The sequence below is a fragment of the Ricinus communis genome, chromosome 7 (assembly GCF_019578655.1).
Source record: "Ricinus communis isolate WT05 ecotype wild-type chromosome 7, ASM1957865v1, whole genome shotgun sequence".
Taxonomy (NCBI): domain Eukaryota; kingdom Viridiplantae; phylum Streptophyta; class Magnoliopsida; order Malpighiales; family Euphorbiaceae; genus Ricinus; species Ricinus communis.
The window spans coordinates 19604665-19617940 of record NC_063262.1 but is presented as its reverse complement, the minus strand read 5'-3'; the positions used below and the strand labels follow the sequence as shown (position 1 = coordinate 19617940).

Sequence of the window (13276 nt, the reverse complement as noted above, 5' to 3'; positions counted from 1 at the left end):
GCTCGAGCCTACTTGGAAAAGGCATCCAAGTGAATGAAGAAGTGGGCGGACAAGAAGAAGAGACCAATGGAGTTCAAAGAAGGGGACAAGGTGCTTGTCAAGCTATACTTGCATGGTAAAGCCGACGGACTTCATTGGGGACTCAGAAGAAGGTACGATGGACCTTTCCCCATTATCAAATGTGTGGGTAAGGTAGCGTACAAGGTGGAACTTCCACAAGGCATCAAGATCCATCATGTCTTTCATGTGAGCATGCTGAAGCCATATAGAGAGGATCGCGATGACCCAAGCCGAGGTAAGTCTACAAAAGCTCCTTTGAATGTGCGGGCTCAGTATGATAAAGAAGTGGACTATATCATCTCTCATCGTAAGGTGCCACAATCCAATCAACCTCCAATGACGGAGTTTCTTGTCAAGTGGAAGGGACTCCCCGAAAGTGAGGCAAGTTGGGAGCCGATTCGTGACTTGTGGCAATTCGAGGAGAAAATCAAAGCTTACGAGAAGAAGGCAACGGGGGCGTTGCCAGATTGAGTGGGGGAGAATGTCACGGCCCGCCTCACAATTGGGCAAGGAAGGCTACCCATGACACGGACCGCCTCACAATTGGGCAAGGAAGGCCACCCATGACACAGCCGTGTTGGATTCAACACCGCCCGTGTTACCAACACGACCACAAACACGGCTGTGTTGGATGCGTCAAAACATGAAAGAGCTAGAAGCTTCTAGAGAACACGGCCACAGAGAGTAACACGGCCAAGAACACCAAACCGTGTTCTCAACACGGCCAGGAACATGACCGTGTTGGTGACAGGGGGAAGCCTATAAATACCTCCTCCATGCTTCATTTGTAATATAGAGAAAAAGATAGAGAACTAAGCAATATAAGCTTACATTTCCAAAACTCTTGTGCTCTCTTTGTGCCACTTTCTTAAGCTTACTTCCGCTGGCGTAATTGCTGTCATTTTGCCGAGTTTGGCATCCGATGGAAGGCTGACTAGCAATCTTGACTTCGGGAAAATCAAGTGAGCTAGGCCGCACGTGGGCAAAATTTAGAGATAAAACAAAACTCACATGACAATGGGCCTTAGAACCTGGTTGGTTCAAGTGCAATTTCGATGGAGCTTACCACAAACAATCAATCAAGGGTGCTATTGGAATAGTCTAGTGTCATCACTATGGAAATCCTCCAAGGTTGGAAAACGGGTTCAAGGGGACTCGAAGATGGTCATTGGCATGGTAAACGGTTTGCATACTACAGCTCAGGAGCTGGCAGCTATATTGGATGACATTGTAGCACTTAAAGCTTTTTTTACTTCTTGTTATTTTTTTTCATTCCTCGAACTAGAAATTGGGTGGCTGATTCTCTGGCCAAAAAAACACTTAATTGTAGCAGTCCTGTTATGCGCTCCGATAGCCAAATGATATGGCTAAGGGAGTTATCTGTAATTCAACCTTCTTCATTTGAATGAATCTATCATTGTGTTAATATATATATATATATATATATACACACACGCTCAAAACAAAATTGATTCATTTTGAAAATATTTAGGGTCTAAATCACACTCTGAACATTAAAATTGTAATTAAACTTTGGGCCAAAATCCGGAAATTATCTGCATCATTTTTCATAGGGTTCCAAGTGCATATAGCAATCCTGGAATTTGTACGTGTTCCTTAGATGTTGAGACAAAAGTATACCTTTTAATTAACAACATTACTCAAATTAAAAGAAATAAGGAGGGCTTCAATGTGTGTAACAATCAGATCATTGATGTCTCACTGAAATCCGCTAAGATAATTACTATTATTATCATCATTAGCCCATTTCTAATCATATTTAAAAAAAAATTTATAAAAAGAATCAGAAAGAAAATAACACAAAATTAGAAGAAGGTGCGCTCAGACAGCCAAGGGTTAGTCTTCAACTACAAAGATCAGAAACTCTAGTCCACAATTTAATTTGCTTCATCACTGCAACACAACTCTTCTTCTTAATGGAAATTATTCAGTCGAATCAAAATTAAGTTTTATTCTAATTTCAGTTAATTTTGTAGTTTGAAATATTTTTAATAATTCAACTTTCAATTTATTGATTAAATTAAATTAAACAGCGTATGAGGTGTTTCCAGGATTAGATGACATGAAATTTATGTGGTGTTTCCAGGATTAGATGACATGACAGAAAAAGCCATTAATCAGGATAAGCCACAAGAGACTTTAACTATAGCACCCAAGCCATTATACCAAGAGGAACTTATTATCCACCAGAATTGGTAATGGGTGCTATTTTTTTGCTTCTCATCTGCAATTTTCACCTATCAAAACCTTAATTTAACATAAAGAACTAATTCACAAAACCCTATTATTAACCTTAATTATCTGATTCACAGCAATGGAATTGGAGCTCAGTGGAAGGAGAAGTCGTTTAATTAGATAGAGTTCACGGCAAGCCCTCAGTTATCAACTGGGTACCTGTCCACTACCCTTTCAACACTGTTTCAGTGCTTCACCTCATCATTGCTTCAACACCATAACTTTCCATTACAAAAGCTGCCCTAAATTTAAAAGATTCGAAAAAAGAAACAGAAAGAAATTTGTTTTTTTGTTCAGGGCTTCAGTGTGTGTAACAATCAGATCATTGATAAAATTTTTACAAAAATATCTCACTGAAATCCGCTAAGATAATTGAAATTATCATCATAAGCCCATACCCAATCATATCATAAATCTTGAAGAAAAAACTAAAATTGATGCATAAGAATAAGAAGAGGGTGTGCTCAGACAGCCAAGGGTTAGTCTTCAACTACAAGATCAGAAACTCTAGTCCACAAATCTAAATTGCTTCATCACTGCAACAACCCTTCTTTTTCAAGATTCAAGATTTAAAAACCAAAAAAAAAAAAAAAAAAAAACCAAAAAACAAAACATTAGAGAAAACCCTATTATAGGATTGAGTTTTGGAAAAGGAGGCAGAGCGCAGATTGTGAATAGGGCGTATGTGATCTATTTATATAGAGAGAATTAAGAGAGAAGAGAGAGATAGAGAGGTGTGTCAATTAGGGTTTCAGGTTTCTGCCGTGTTTGTGTGTTTTTCTCTATTATTGGACTCTGAAACTTTAAAGCTGATTAAGCCTGTTAAGGAGAGCCCATTAAGATACACAACTCCTTTAGGCGGAAGTGAGACTATGCCCTGATTTTATAGCCACTGTAGAGAGTTCAAGGCCCATAATACTGTCCGTACTGGCTTTCTATTTGTCATTCAGAATGCTTTAAGCACAAACATCCAGAGTTGGTAATCTGGGAATCATGGGTATCACAGGGAGAATTCATCGGGGAACTGGATCAGCACAAGGATATCGAAGAAGCTTTTAATCTTTCTCCAATAAAAGCATGTCTTCTTCATCTAAATAAGTCATGCTTCTATCCCTTTGTCCTTTCTTGCATCCATAAGCATGACTGAATTCACAAACACAATTTCTGATGAATTAATACCAGCCCAAGTAGTCCGCACAGGCTTTCCCATCCAAAGTCAATATTATAGAAGCCGAAGTTACATCAACTGTTAAACAACACATGCTCCACTCCACTAGATACTTCTCCTGGGCTGTCACATAGTACTTCACCGGTCTCTTTGAACATTTCATTAAGGTCAATATATCCTCCATCAGGTAAATTATATTATGCAATGGGATATACTGTATATTATGTACTCAATGTTCAAAATAGGACCATCTTATTTAAATGTGAGAGCTAAATTTTAAAACACACGTATGAGAGAGTTTCATTTCAAATACAATATCTATCTATTATTGCCGATTTAAAATAAAATCGCAAACTTTCTTTTAACAGTTTGATTTGATTTTGTCTTTTTCATTCTCGATTCTCCACCATTTAAAGCTTCAAATTAGATTTTATAAGTTGTTTTTTATTCTTTTTTTTTTTCTCTGCTGCATAATATTGTTATTTTCATTTTTTTTTCTTTTTTATTTTCATACATAGATTATTCATATTTGTAGATTTTAAAAACTTATTTTCAACAAGTCGAAATTCTTTATTTTCTCTCCATTCTTTAGATCTTTAAATCAGATTTTACAAACTTTAATCCTTTTTTCTAAAAGTATGATAACGATTTCATTGCTGAAAATAATAGATTTACTATGTAGAACATTGAGATTCAGTATATATGAACTACAGGTTCATCGTGTTGTTCATAATTTTGAAAATAAATTTATTTTTAAAATGGAATATGTTCATTTCGTAGTATAATGAACCTTATATTACTAACAGTATAAAAGTTTTATGTGATAAACATGTCACGTGTGCATAAAAATAAATCAGTATTCATGGGTTATATAATGTACAGGTTTATGATCTACAAACAACAGGTTTATTAAAGTATCACTTGAGGTTCATTATATATGAACTACAAGTTCATCATGTTGTTTATAATTTTGAAAAATAAAATATTTTTGAAATGAAATAGATTCATTTTGTAATATAATGAACTTTATATCATTAACAGATGAATATAAAAGTTTTATGCAGTGAACATGTCATATGTGCATAAAAATAAAATCATTATTCATGAGTTATAATGAACGAGTTCATTATTTACAAATAATAAGTTTATTAAAGTATCACTTTAGATTCATCATATATGAACTACAGATTTATCATGATATTTATAATTTTGAAAATAGATTTATTTTTTAAATGAAATATGTTCATTTTATAGTATAATAAATCTTATGTTATTAATAAATAAATATAAAAGTGTTACATAATGGACATGTCATATGTGCATAAAAATAAATCAATATTCTTAAGTTACAATGAATGGGTTCATTATCTACAAACAACAGGTTCATTAAAGTATCACTATATATGAACTCTATGTTCATTATATATGAACTACAAGTTCATCGTATTATTCAAAGTTTTGAAAATAAATTTATTTTTGAAAAATAGAATAGGTTCATTTTGTAGTACAATAAACCTTATATCACTAACAAATGAATATAAAGATTTTATGTAATGAACATATTATATGTGCATGAAAATAAATCAGTATTCATGAGTTATAATAATCGGGTTCATTATCTACAAACAACAGATACATTAAAGTGTCACTACAGGTTCATTATCTACAAAAAAAAATTATTTTTGAAATTGAATATGTCAATTTTGTAGTACAATAAACCTTATATTATTAATAAATGAATGTAAAAGTTTTACATAATGAACATGTCATATATGCATACAAATAAATTAGTATTCATTGGTTAATAATAAATGGATCCATTATCTACAAACAATATGTTCATTAAAATATCACTTGAAATTCATTAAATTTATAATACATTTTTATAGTATAGACTTACTATTTGTAAGTTATAATCAACAGGTTCATCATCTACTAGCAACATGTTCATCAACTTATCACTTGAGGTTCATCAAATATATAACATAAATTGATTAATTATAGCTTATAATCAAGAAGTTTATCATAGATACATAAGATGTTTTAAAGGAATATTCTTTTCATGCAAAATAAATAATATATTCATCAATAACAAAATCTATATAAAATGTTAGTTTTTCAGTTATAAACTTTAGTTTCATAAAATTAAATTGTAGACTCTTTAATATTTTTACTACTATTTTTGAAAGCAATTTATGTGATTATATTGAAATGCTATTTCAAATGAATATGAATATGTTTGCAAAATAATGAGATTTGCAATAATCTTAAACTTTGAAAGATTAAAATCAAAAGCCAATAAAATTGTAAACATTGTAATTTTAAGAATAGAAGACTGTGTGTACAATAAAAATATAAAAAAAAAATAAAAGAAGTTGATTTTTTAATATTGGAGAAGACAAATGTGTGTTTTGGTTGAAACAAAAAATTATGTATTGAGTTGACGATTTTTTTGTTTTGATTGTGGGTAAAAATTGTCAATTAAACTCAAATTTTTTTTCAAAACAAGTGGGCCATACGTGTAAGTGTTCCCAAATACATAATGCTAGATGTACATAAGTCCAGGATATAACAGCTTCAATCCATAAATTATATCATCGACCTAGTTACATGCAACAATGTGGCTCTAAGTTATTTAACACGTGCCGCTGATGACTAAATTTATAATACTTTTTGTTTCAAGACCAACATATGTACTAAATATACTTTTTCTTTTATTTGCCTTCTTAGTTTTTTTGCATAATAAAATAGTCATGCTTCAATCTAGTTAATTATAAATTTTACAATATAATTTTATATTTGATATTTGGTAAATTAATAATTTTATTAATTATTAAATAATAAAATTAATTTTATTTTTATTAAATATTGATTATTTTATTATTTAAAATTAGTAATTTTATTAGTAGTTGATTCTTATAATAATGTTGTTAGTATAATAAATATTAATAGAAATAATAAAGAATTTAAATTTTATTTGTGTAAAATTTTCAATATAATTTTTATTTACAAATCCTAATATTTTTAGTGGTTTTTTTAATGACTTCAAGGATAGTTCTATATTTTTATAAAATATCATATTTATTTTTTATGTGACATTGAATTTGCATAGTAGCATCATTAGCATTTTCTTTCCATTTCTTTAATTTTATGATTCTAGAAACGTGTTAGGGTTGATTTCAAATGTTTTATATGACTTATATGATCAAATCTAGAGTTTTTAATAGTTTTATGTATTTCTATAATGTTTATGCATTCTGGGTTTTAAATCTGATAATATAACATATTGGGTTTTATATCTGATAATATGTTTTCTATTAAGTTTTGAATATGATGATTGGAATACATAGGGTGATATGTTAGATTTATTCTCTTGATTATATGATCATATTGAATTTCTAGAATTATATTATTTAAATCTAGGATCTGCCATATGAAGTTTGATTTTCCTCCTATCAGTTTTTTTTCTTATAGAGTTTGTATTATTTTATGATTTCTGCCTTTATTTGATTTGTTTTGTTATGATTTTTACTTCATATTGTTGAGTTTTAATCATGTTTTTTTTATCTCTTGTGCATGTTAAATCGACTTCTAAGCAATAAAGGATCGAAAAAATTATAAAACTGACCATAATCAAGCCCTAGAGCCGATAGCTCTATGCTAAACCGATCGGCTATATGATGTCATCAATCAGTTGTGCGCTAAGCCAAATCAACTCTATGATGTCATCAATCAACTATTCATCCCAAGTTGTCCTAATTCGTGGATTTTCGAGCCTTTATGCCGATTATTGCCACTTTTAACATATTTTAGTAATTTTTCTTAAGTTTATTAATTGTAGGAAAAGTTGTAATAATTATATTTACTATTTTTTTATTTTATTTTATTTTACTTTATTTTGACAATGGCAAATAACTGTTATATGATTGTTAACTAAAATTAGACATCTAGACTCATGTCCTAAAATTTAGACTTTGGCATGCAATTTATAGTCCATTACATTAACATATTGGTAAGTTTGGGCTTAAATTAAAATCAAATTATACTTAGTAAGCTTTACCATATTTAATTAATTAATCAACTCACTTAGAATAGAATTACTAAATTAACTCTAGGCATGTAAGATGTAGCCCATTTAGGTTAAAAACTTAGTAATTAAAGCATAATTTGTAATTAGGCTAGACTAGGTGGGCCTCTTTGTACATAATTGAATAGCTAATTTAGGCTAACAATATAATTGGAAATTGGATTATACCTAAACTGGGCTAAACTTAGGTGGACCTCACATATTATAGTGCTTGATGTGTAATAAAATAATTATTATATTTATAGAAAATAGCCCATTAAATAATAAAATTAAAGATAAAGATACACAAATAAGAAAGTTAGCTCCGGATCTATCTCTGGATTTGTGACATAAACTTCCTTATGGAATCGAGAAACATCTCTCATTAGTAAAAGTGTCCTAGTGAATTATCTGGGTGGCAACTCTCATCTCCGTGCTATTCTCTGTGACTAGTTAACGTAATTCCAATCAGGTTGAAAACTTTGCAGTGTCGTAGTCGCTAGAGACACTTGGATGCACGCTCGAAACCTTACAATGCAGAAGCATAATTTGTAATTTTATGTTTCTAATAACATAAAATTAAAAGAAAAAAGTAGAGAGAATGTTGATGATGTTGGATTTGGGTATGTTGATGATGTTGGATTTGGGTACCCTCAGGTTCTCACCATATTGTGTTGATCCTTAAGTCTTTAGTGCTAAGAAAGTAGAATGGAATATGGAATATGAATCCAAAGCTTTAGAGTTTATTTTTGGTGTTTTGATTTTTAAAAGTTGTTTTTTTTTTTTTTTTTGCCTTTTGGAAAACCAACTATCGTTCTATAAGAGTTGTAAAAAATGCATAACTTAGTTACTTTAATTTCTCTTAATTGTTATCAACTACTAATAAATGCTCTGATAGTTACTAACAACAGTTGATAATCATTAACTCTAAACCTAGGGCCTCACTTTCTATTTATAATAGAAGGAAATAAAAAAACTTATGAAAAATCTAATTATATCGATATTTAGAAAGAAATTATATTTAATTTATCGAATGTTCTATTTGATAAATATCAAAATAAAATTCTTTCTAAATTCAAGTTATTATGGATAATAGCTTCTAGAAGATGCATTTTGGCGTTAAAATTGAGTAAATACATAAAACAACATCGAAAGTTGAAACAGAGACCAATCGAGATTGTGTAGAGCCGATTGGCTCTTTGTCGTGTCAATCAGCTCTATGTACAACTGATTTGGCTATATACAGAGCTTATTGGTTCAGGGGCCAATAAGTTCTGAAATTTTTTTATGCTTTAGTCCATGTACTTCAAAATCTATAATTTCACCTCTCAAACTTAATTTTTTCTATCAATTTATTCCAAATTGATTTTAGAAAAATAATTTTGGTTCGATTACTCACAACCCTAATTAGGATTTGCCTGTCTTCAGCCTCTTAAGACTGGAGAAAAACAATAACTTTCATTATCAGATTTTTTGTAATTTCCTCAATATCTAAATCTGAAAATGGATGTTGAAAAAATGCAACCATTGTAATAAGATAATTATTTAAACGAATATAAATTATTACATAAATAAATAAAGCACATGTCATATGTCATTAATGTTAAAAATTCAATTTTAATAGATGGAGGACGAGAACATTAACAGAACCCTAGACTTCAATTCTAGTAGCCAACAAACACTCTTGTATCAAATAAGACCAACGCTAGAGAGTAAAGCTTGACCAAGATCTTTAAATCCAGTTTGGTCACTTAATTTCCAACTCAGGTAACGCCCAAAAAACTATGCTCGACCAGGGCCTTTCCTTCAGCAATTTTGAATCTTGTAAGCCTAGAGAGTTGTACTCGACTAGGGCACATCGCATATATATACCTTTATTACTTGTCTCTTATTTACACTAGTGCACACACGATCCTGATGCAATATATTAGGTAATATATTATACTGTCATCTTCATTGCCGAATTATATTAAATAATTATAGCAACAATAATAAATAAAGTAACATGAATTACAGAGGCAACCATGATATTATTCAATTTAATATTAAATATTAAATTAAATAACATTGTTTAAATCAGACATGGTGCTTAAAAATGCAATAATAATAATAATAATAATAATAAAACAACAAATAAGATAACAATAATATCAACAATAATGATTGTGATAATAATGAAAATAATGATAACAATAATAATTGTAATAAAAATGATAGTAATATTAATATTACTAATTAAATAATATTGAGTTTAAATAATGACATGACAATAATACTATTGATTATATGATTTTAAATCGCAGTTCTATTGAATCCTTTAGTTGCTCCTACGTCTCCGACAAAGCTGGCTGAACTATCGGGTTATCTATTATAAAAATAATTTAATTAATAAAATATTCTAAATTAATCCTAGATCTAGATTCCTAGGATTAGACTGTCTAGAAATTTCTACTATTTCCTACTTGGAAATTTTATCAAAAATTAAGTAAAATCTCCACTAAAATGTGGACATCTATCTCATAAAACGGACCCGGAACTTGCTAAAAATACTTCTAATGATTATTAAATTTTTAACGGGAGTCGGATTACCCACATTTGCATTATTTTTCTGACTCAATAACACGTCACAATTCCAATAATAATAAATTAACTAGCTTAATTATCTCAATTTACAATCAAATCACACATAGTTCTCTAATATTTAATTAGATTATTCATAACCATTTATCTATCGCAATTATCAAATAGTAATTAACTAATCACTAAAATTCTCCACATGTATAATTAAGCTATTAATTAATTAATTATTTATAATTTATAATTAGTTAACTAAATGATTACCAATAATATTAAATAAATTATTCGGGTCCAAAGGTTTTACATCGAGATGAATTTTTGATGATACACGCATCTTGAAAACATCGGGGTTCAAAAGCTGGTATTTCCAACAGCGTCGAAAATTGGATCCGAAGGTACCCGTTTGTAGATTGAGAAGTGTGGCGTCCAAAAATGCAAAAATATCTGCCTAAAGATCACAAGAAGCCACTAGATCGAGACTAAAAAGTTTCGGCTCTGGTGAGGCTATCACAAGGCTATCAATGGGGGAACAACAACGATGAGGCTTGGTCTTGGGGTTTTGGAGGATGAGGAACACGATTCCAGTGTCAGTTTGACCAAAAGACGCTGACACGATGACGATTTGACGATGACAGTAAGAGGATGACTTCCTCATCCAATTTCTGCCGCAGCCCATCCGATTTCGGTGACAAGGACGCTTGTCAGATACTAGCGACGCTGGAAACTCCCTTTGACCAAAGTTAGATGCTGAAAGATGGCTGGAAAAGAAGGTCCAAAGGTGGGGGAGGAAAAATCAATGATGAGGGAAGGAGAGAGAGAAAGGAGGAGGGTGATATGCATAGGGACTAAGGTTAAAAAGCTGGTATTTCCAACGATGTTAAAAATCAGATACGAAGGTACCCAAACGTAGATTGAGAAGTGTGGAGTCCAAAAATGCAAAAATCTCCGCTTGAAGCTCATAGGAAGCCATCAGATTAAGGCCGAAAACTTTCGACTCCAGTGAGGCTATTGCAAGGCTACCGGCGAGGGAATAACAACGATGAGGCTTGGTGTTGGAGTTTTGGAAGGTGAGGAACACGATTCCAGTGCTAGTTTGCCCAAAAGACATCGATAAGACAACAATTTGAAGATGGCAGCAAGAGGACGCCTTCCTTCTCCACTTTCCGCCATATACCCGATCTGATATCAGTGATAAGGACACCTGTCAAAAGGCGACGCTGGAAACTCCCTTTGACCGAGTTTAGATGCTGAAAGATGGCTAGAAAAAGAAGGTCCAAAGGTAGGGGAGGAAGAATCGACGATAAGGGAGGGAGAGGGAGAGAGAATGAGGGTGATATGCATAGGGACTAAGGTTCAAAAGCTGTTATTTTCAACAGTGTCAAAGATCGAATCCGAAGGTACCCACGCGTAGATTGAGAAGTGTGGAGTCCAAAAATGCATAAATCTTCGCCTAAAGCTCACAAGAAGCCACCATATCGAGGTTAAAAATTCTCAGCTCTAGTGAGGCTATCGCAAGTCTACCGGCGAGGGAACAACGATGAGGCTTGGTTTTAGGGTTTTGGAGGGTGAGAAACACGATTCTAGTGCTAGTTTGCCTAAAAGATGCTGGCAAGACGACGATCTGACGATGGCAGCAAGAGGACGCCTTCCTCCTCCAATTTCCGTCGTAGCCCAGCTGATTCCGGTGATAAGGGTGCTTGTCAGACATTGGCGACGCTGGAAACTCCCTTTGGACGGAGTTAGACGCTAAAAGATGGCCGAAAAAAGAAGGTCCAAAGGAAGAATCGACGATGAGGGAGGGAAAGGGAGAGAGGAGGAGGGTGATACAATGACAACTTTTAATTAATATTATTATATTCATCTATACATATATAGACATTTAATTATTAGTTCAAATAATAAACACTGGCTTTGGACTAGACCTGTTCATAGGCCGGGCCTGACCGGACTGGATTTTATTTTGAACAAGCCCGAGCTCGCCCAAGTCCGGAAATTTTTTAATATCTCTCAGTCTAAGTCCGAGCCCGAATTTTTTTTAAAAAACCCGGCCCGATCAATTGTTAAACCTGTAAATACGGGTCGGGCTGTGCGGGTTCCGGTCGGGTTTGAATTTAGTTTTATTTAAATATATTATTAATAACAATAAAATTATAAACTAAAATAATAAGTAGCTAAGTGGTAAGTAGCACTTAATTATAAATTAAAGGTTACAACTTTAAATGCTAGGTATGACATTTTTTTTTCTAATTAAACTAAACATCGGGCCGGATCAGGCTTGGATTTTTATGGAAATTCCAAGCCCGGCCCTAAAAATTAGGGCTTTTTATGGGTTCGGGCCGGGCCGGGCTTGTACACAAAAGTTGTTGTCCAAGCCCGGCCCGAAGAGTGCGGGCCTGGGCGGGTACCCAGCCCATGAACAGGTCTACTTTAGACTTATTAAAATAATAATAATAATAATAGTAATAATCATATAAAATAAATAACAATTAATGTAAATTAAATACAAGTTTAATTGAAGAATAAATATTTCAAATAAGGCTAAATTGAATAATATTGAATTTATTCTTTTTAATGTCATTAAATTTAAATAGTTATCATGAAAATAAAAAATTAAGTGATGCTTATAATATTTAGTTAGTAAAATAAATAAATTAGTTAATTATTGAATTTTTAATACTAAGATATTTATTTACCAAAATTAAGAATATTAGACGCCCAAAGATAGAGACTAGGTTTCCTAAAGAACAGGATTTCCAACAAGGTTCATGAGTGCAAGAATGCCTGCAACGATAAAATTTTTATTTTCAATTTATTTTTATATATAAAAATTTAAGTTTATATATAAATTATAATTTTTTATTAATTTATTAATTAATAAACTATATTTTTAAATAACACTGACTGCTTTTAAAATAATATATTAATTATATATTAATACTATATTAATTAATTAATAATTTTTTAATCGGATAAATATATTAATTATATTTAATATTATATTAACTAATAAATTAATTTTTTAATTAAATAATATTTTAAAACTAATATTTTAAAATATATTTATTATATTTAATAATAAATTAACTTTTAATTATATATAATATTTTTAATTTTTAAAAATAATAATATCAATTATGATAATGGTATTA

The 13276-nt window shown here is 31.3% G+C and overlaps 6 non-coding genes across 6 annotated transcripts; all 6 read right to left on the bottom strand.

Moving 5' to 3' along the window:
• Positions 1 to 1742: 1742 nt before the first annotated feature.
• Positions 1743 to 1826, bottom strand: LOC112534271. The gene has a single exon (XR_003078568.1). It is a non-coding gene; the product is annotated as a small nucleolar RNA R11/Z151 (small nucleolar RNA).
• Positions 1827 to 1895: 69 nt separating this feature from the next.
• LOC112534268 lies at positions 1896 to 1984 on the bottom strand. Its single transcript, XR_003078565.1, has one exon. It is a non-coding gene; the product is annotated as a small nucleolar RNA Z157/R69/R10 (small nucleolar RNA).
• A 162-nt stretch (positions 1985 to 2146) lies between these two features.
• LOC112534274 lies at positions 2147 to 2278 on the bottom strand. The gene has a single exon (XR_003078571.2). It is a non-coding gene; the product is annotated as a small nucleolar RNA snoR80 (small nucleolar RNA).
• Positions 2279 to 2403: 125 nt separating this feature from the next.
• On the bottom strand, positions 2404 to 2527 carry LOC112534272. Its single transcript, XR_003078569.1, has one exon. It is a non-coding gene; the product is annotated as a small nucleolar RNA Z152/R70/R12 (small nucleolar RNA).
• Positions 2528 to 2612: 85 nt separating this feature from the next.
• LOC112534270 lies at positions 2613 to 2710 on the bottom strand. The gene has a single exon (XR_003078567.1). It is a non-coding gene; the product is annotated as a small nucleolar RNA R11/Z151 (small nucleolar RNA).
• Positions 2711 to 2772: 62 nt separating this feature from the next.
• Positions 2773 to 2863, bottom strand: LOC112534269. The gene has a single exon (XR_003078566.1). It is a non-coding gene; the product is annotated as a small nucleolar RNA Z157/R69/R10 (small nucleolar RNA).
• Positions 2864 to 13276: the final 10413 nt, after the last annotated feature.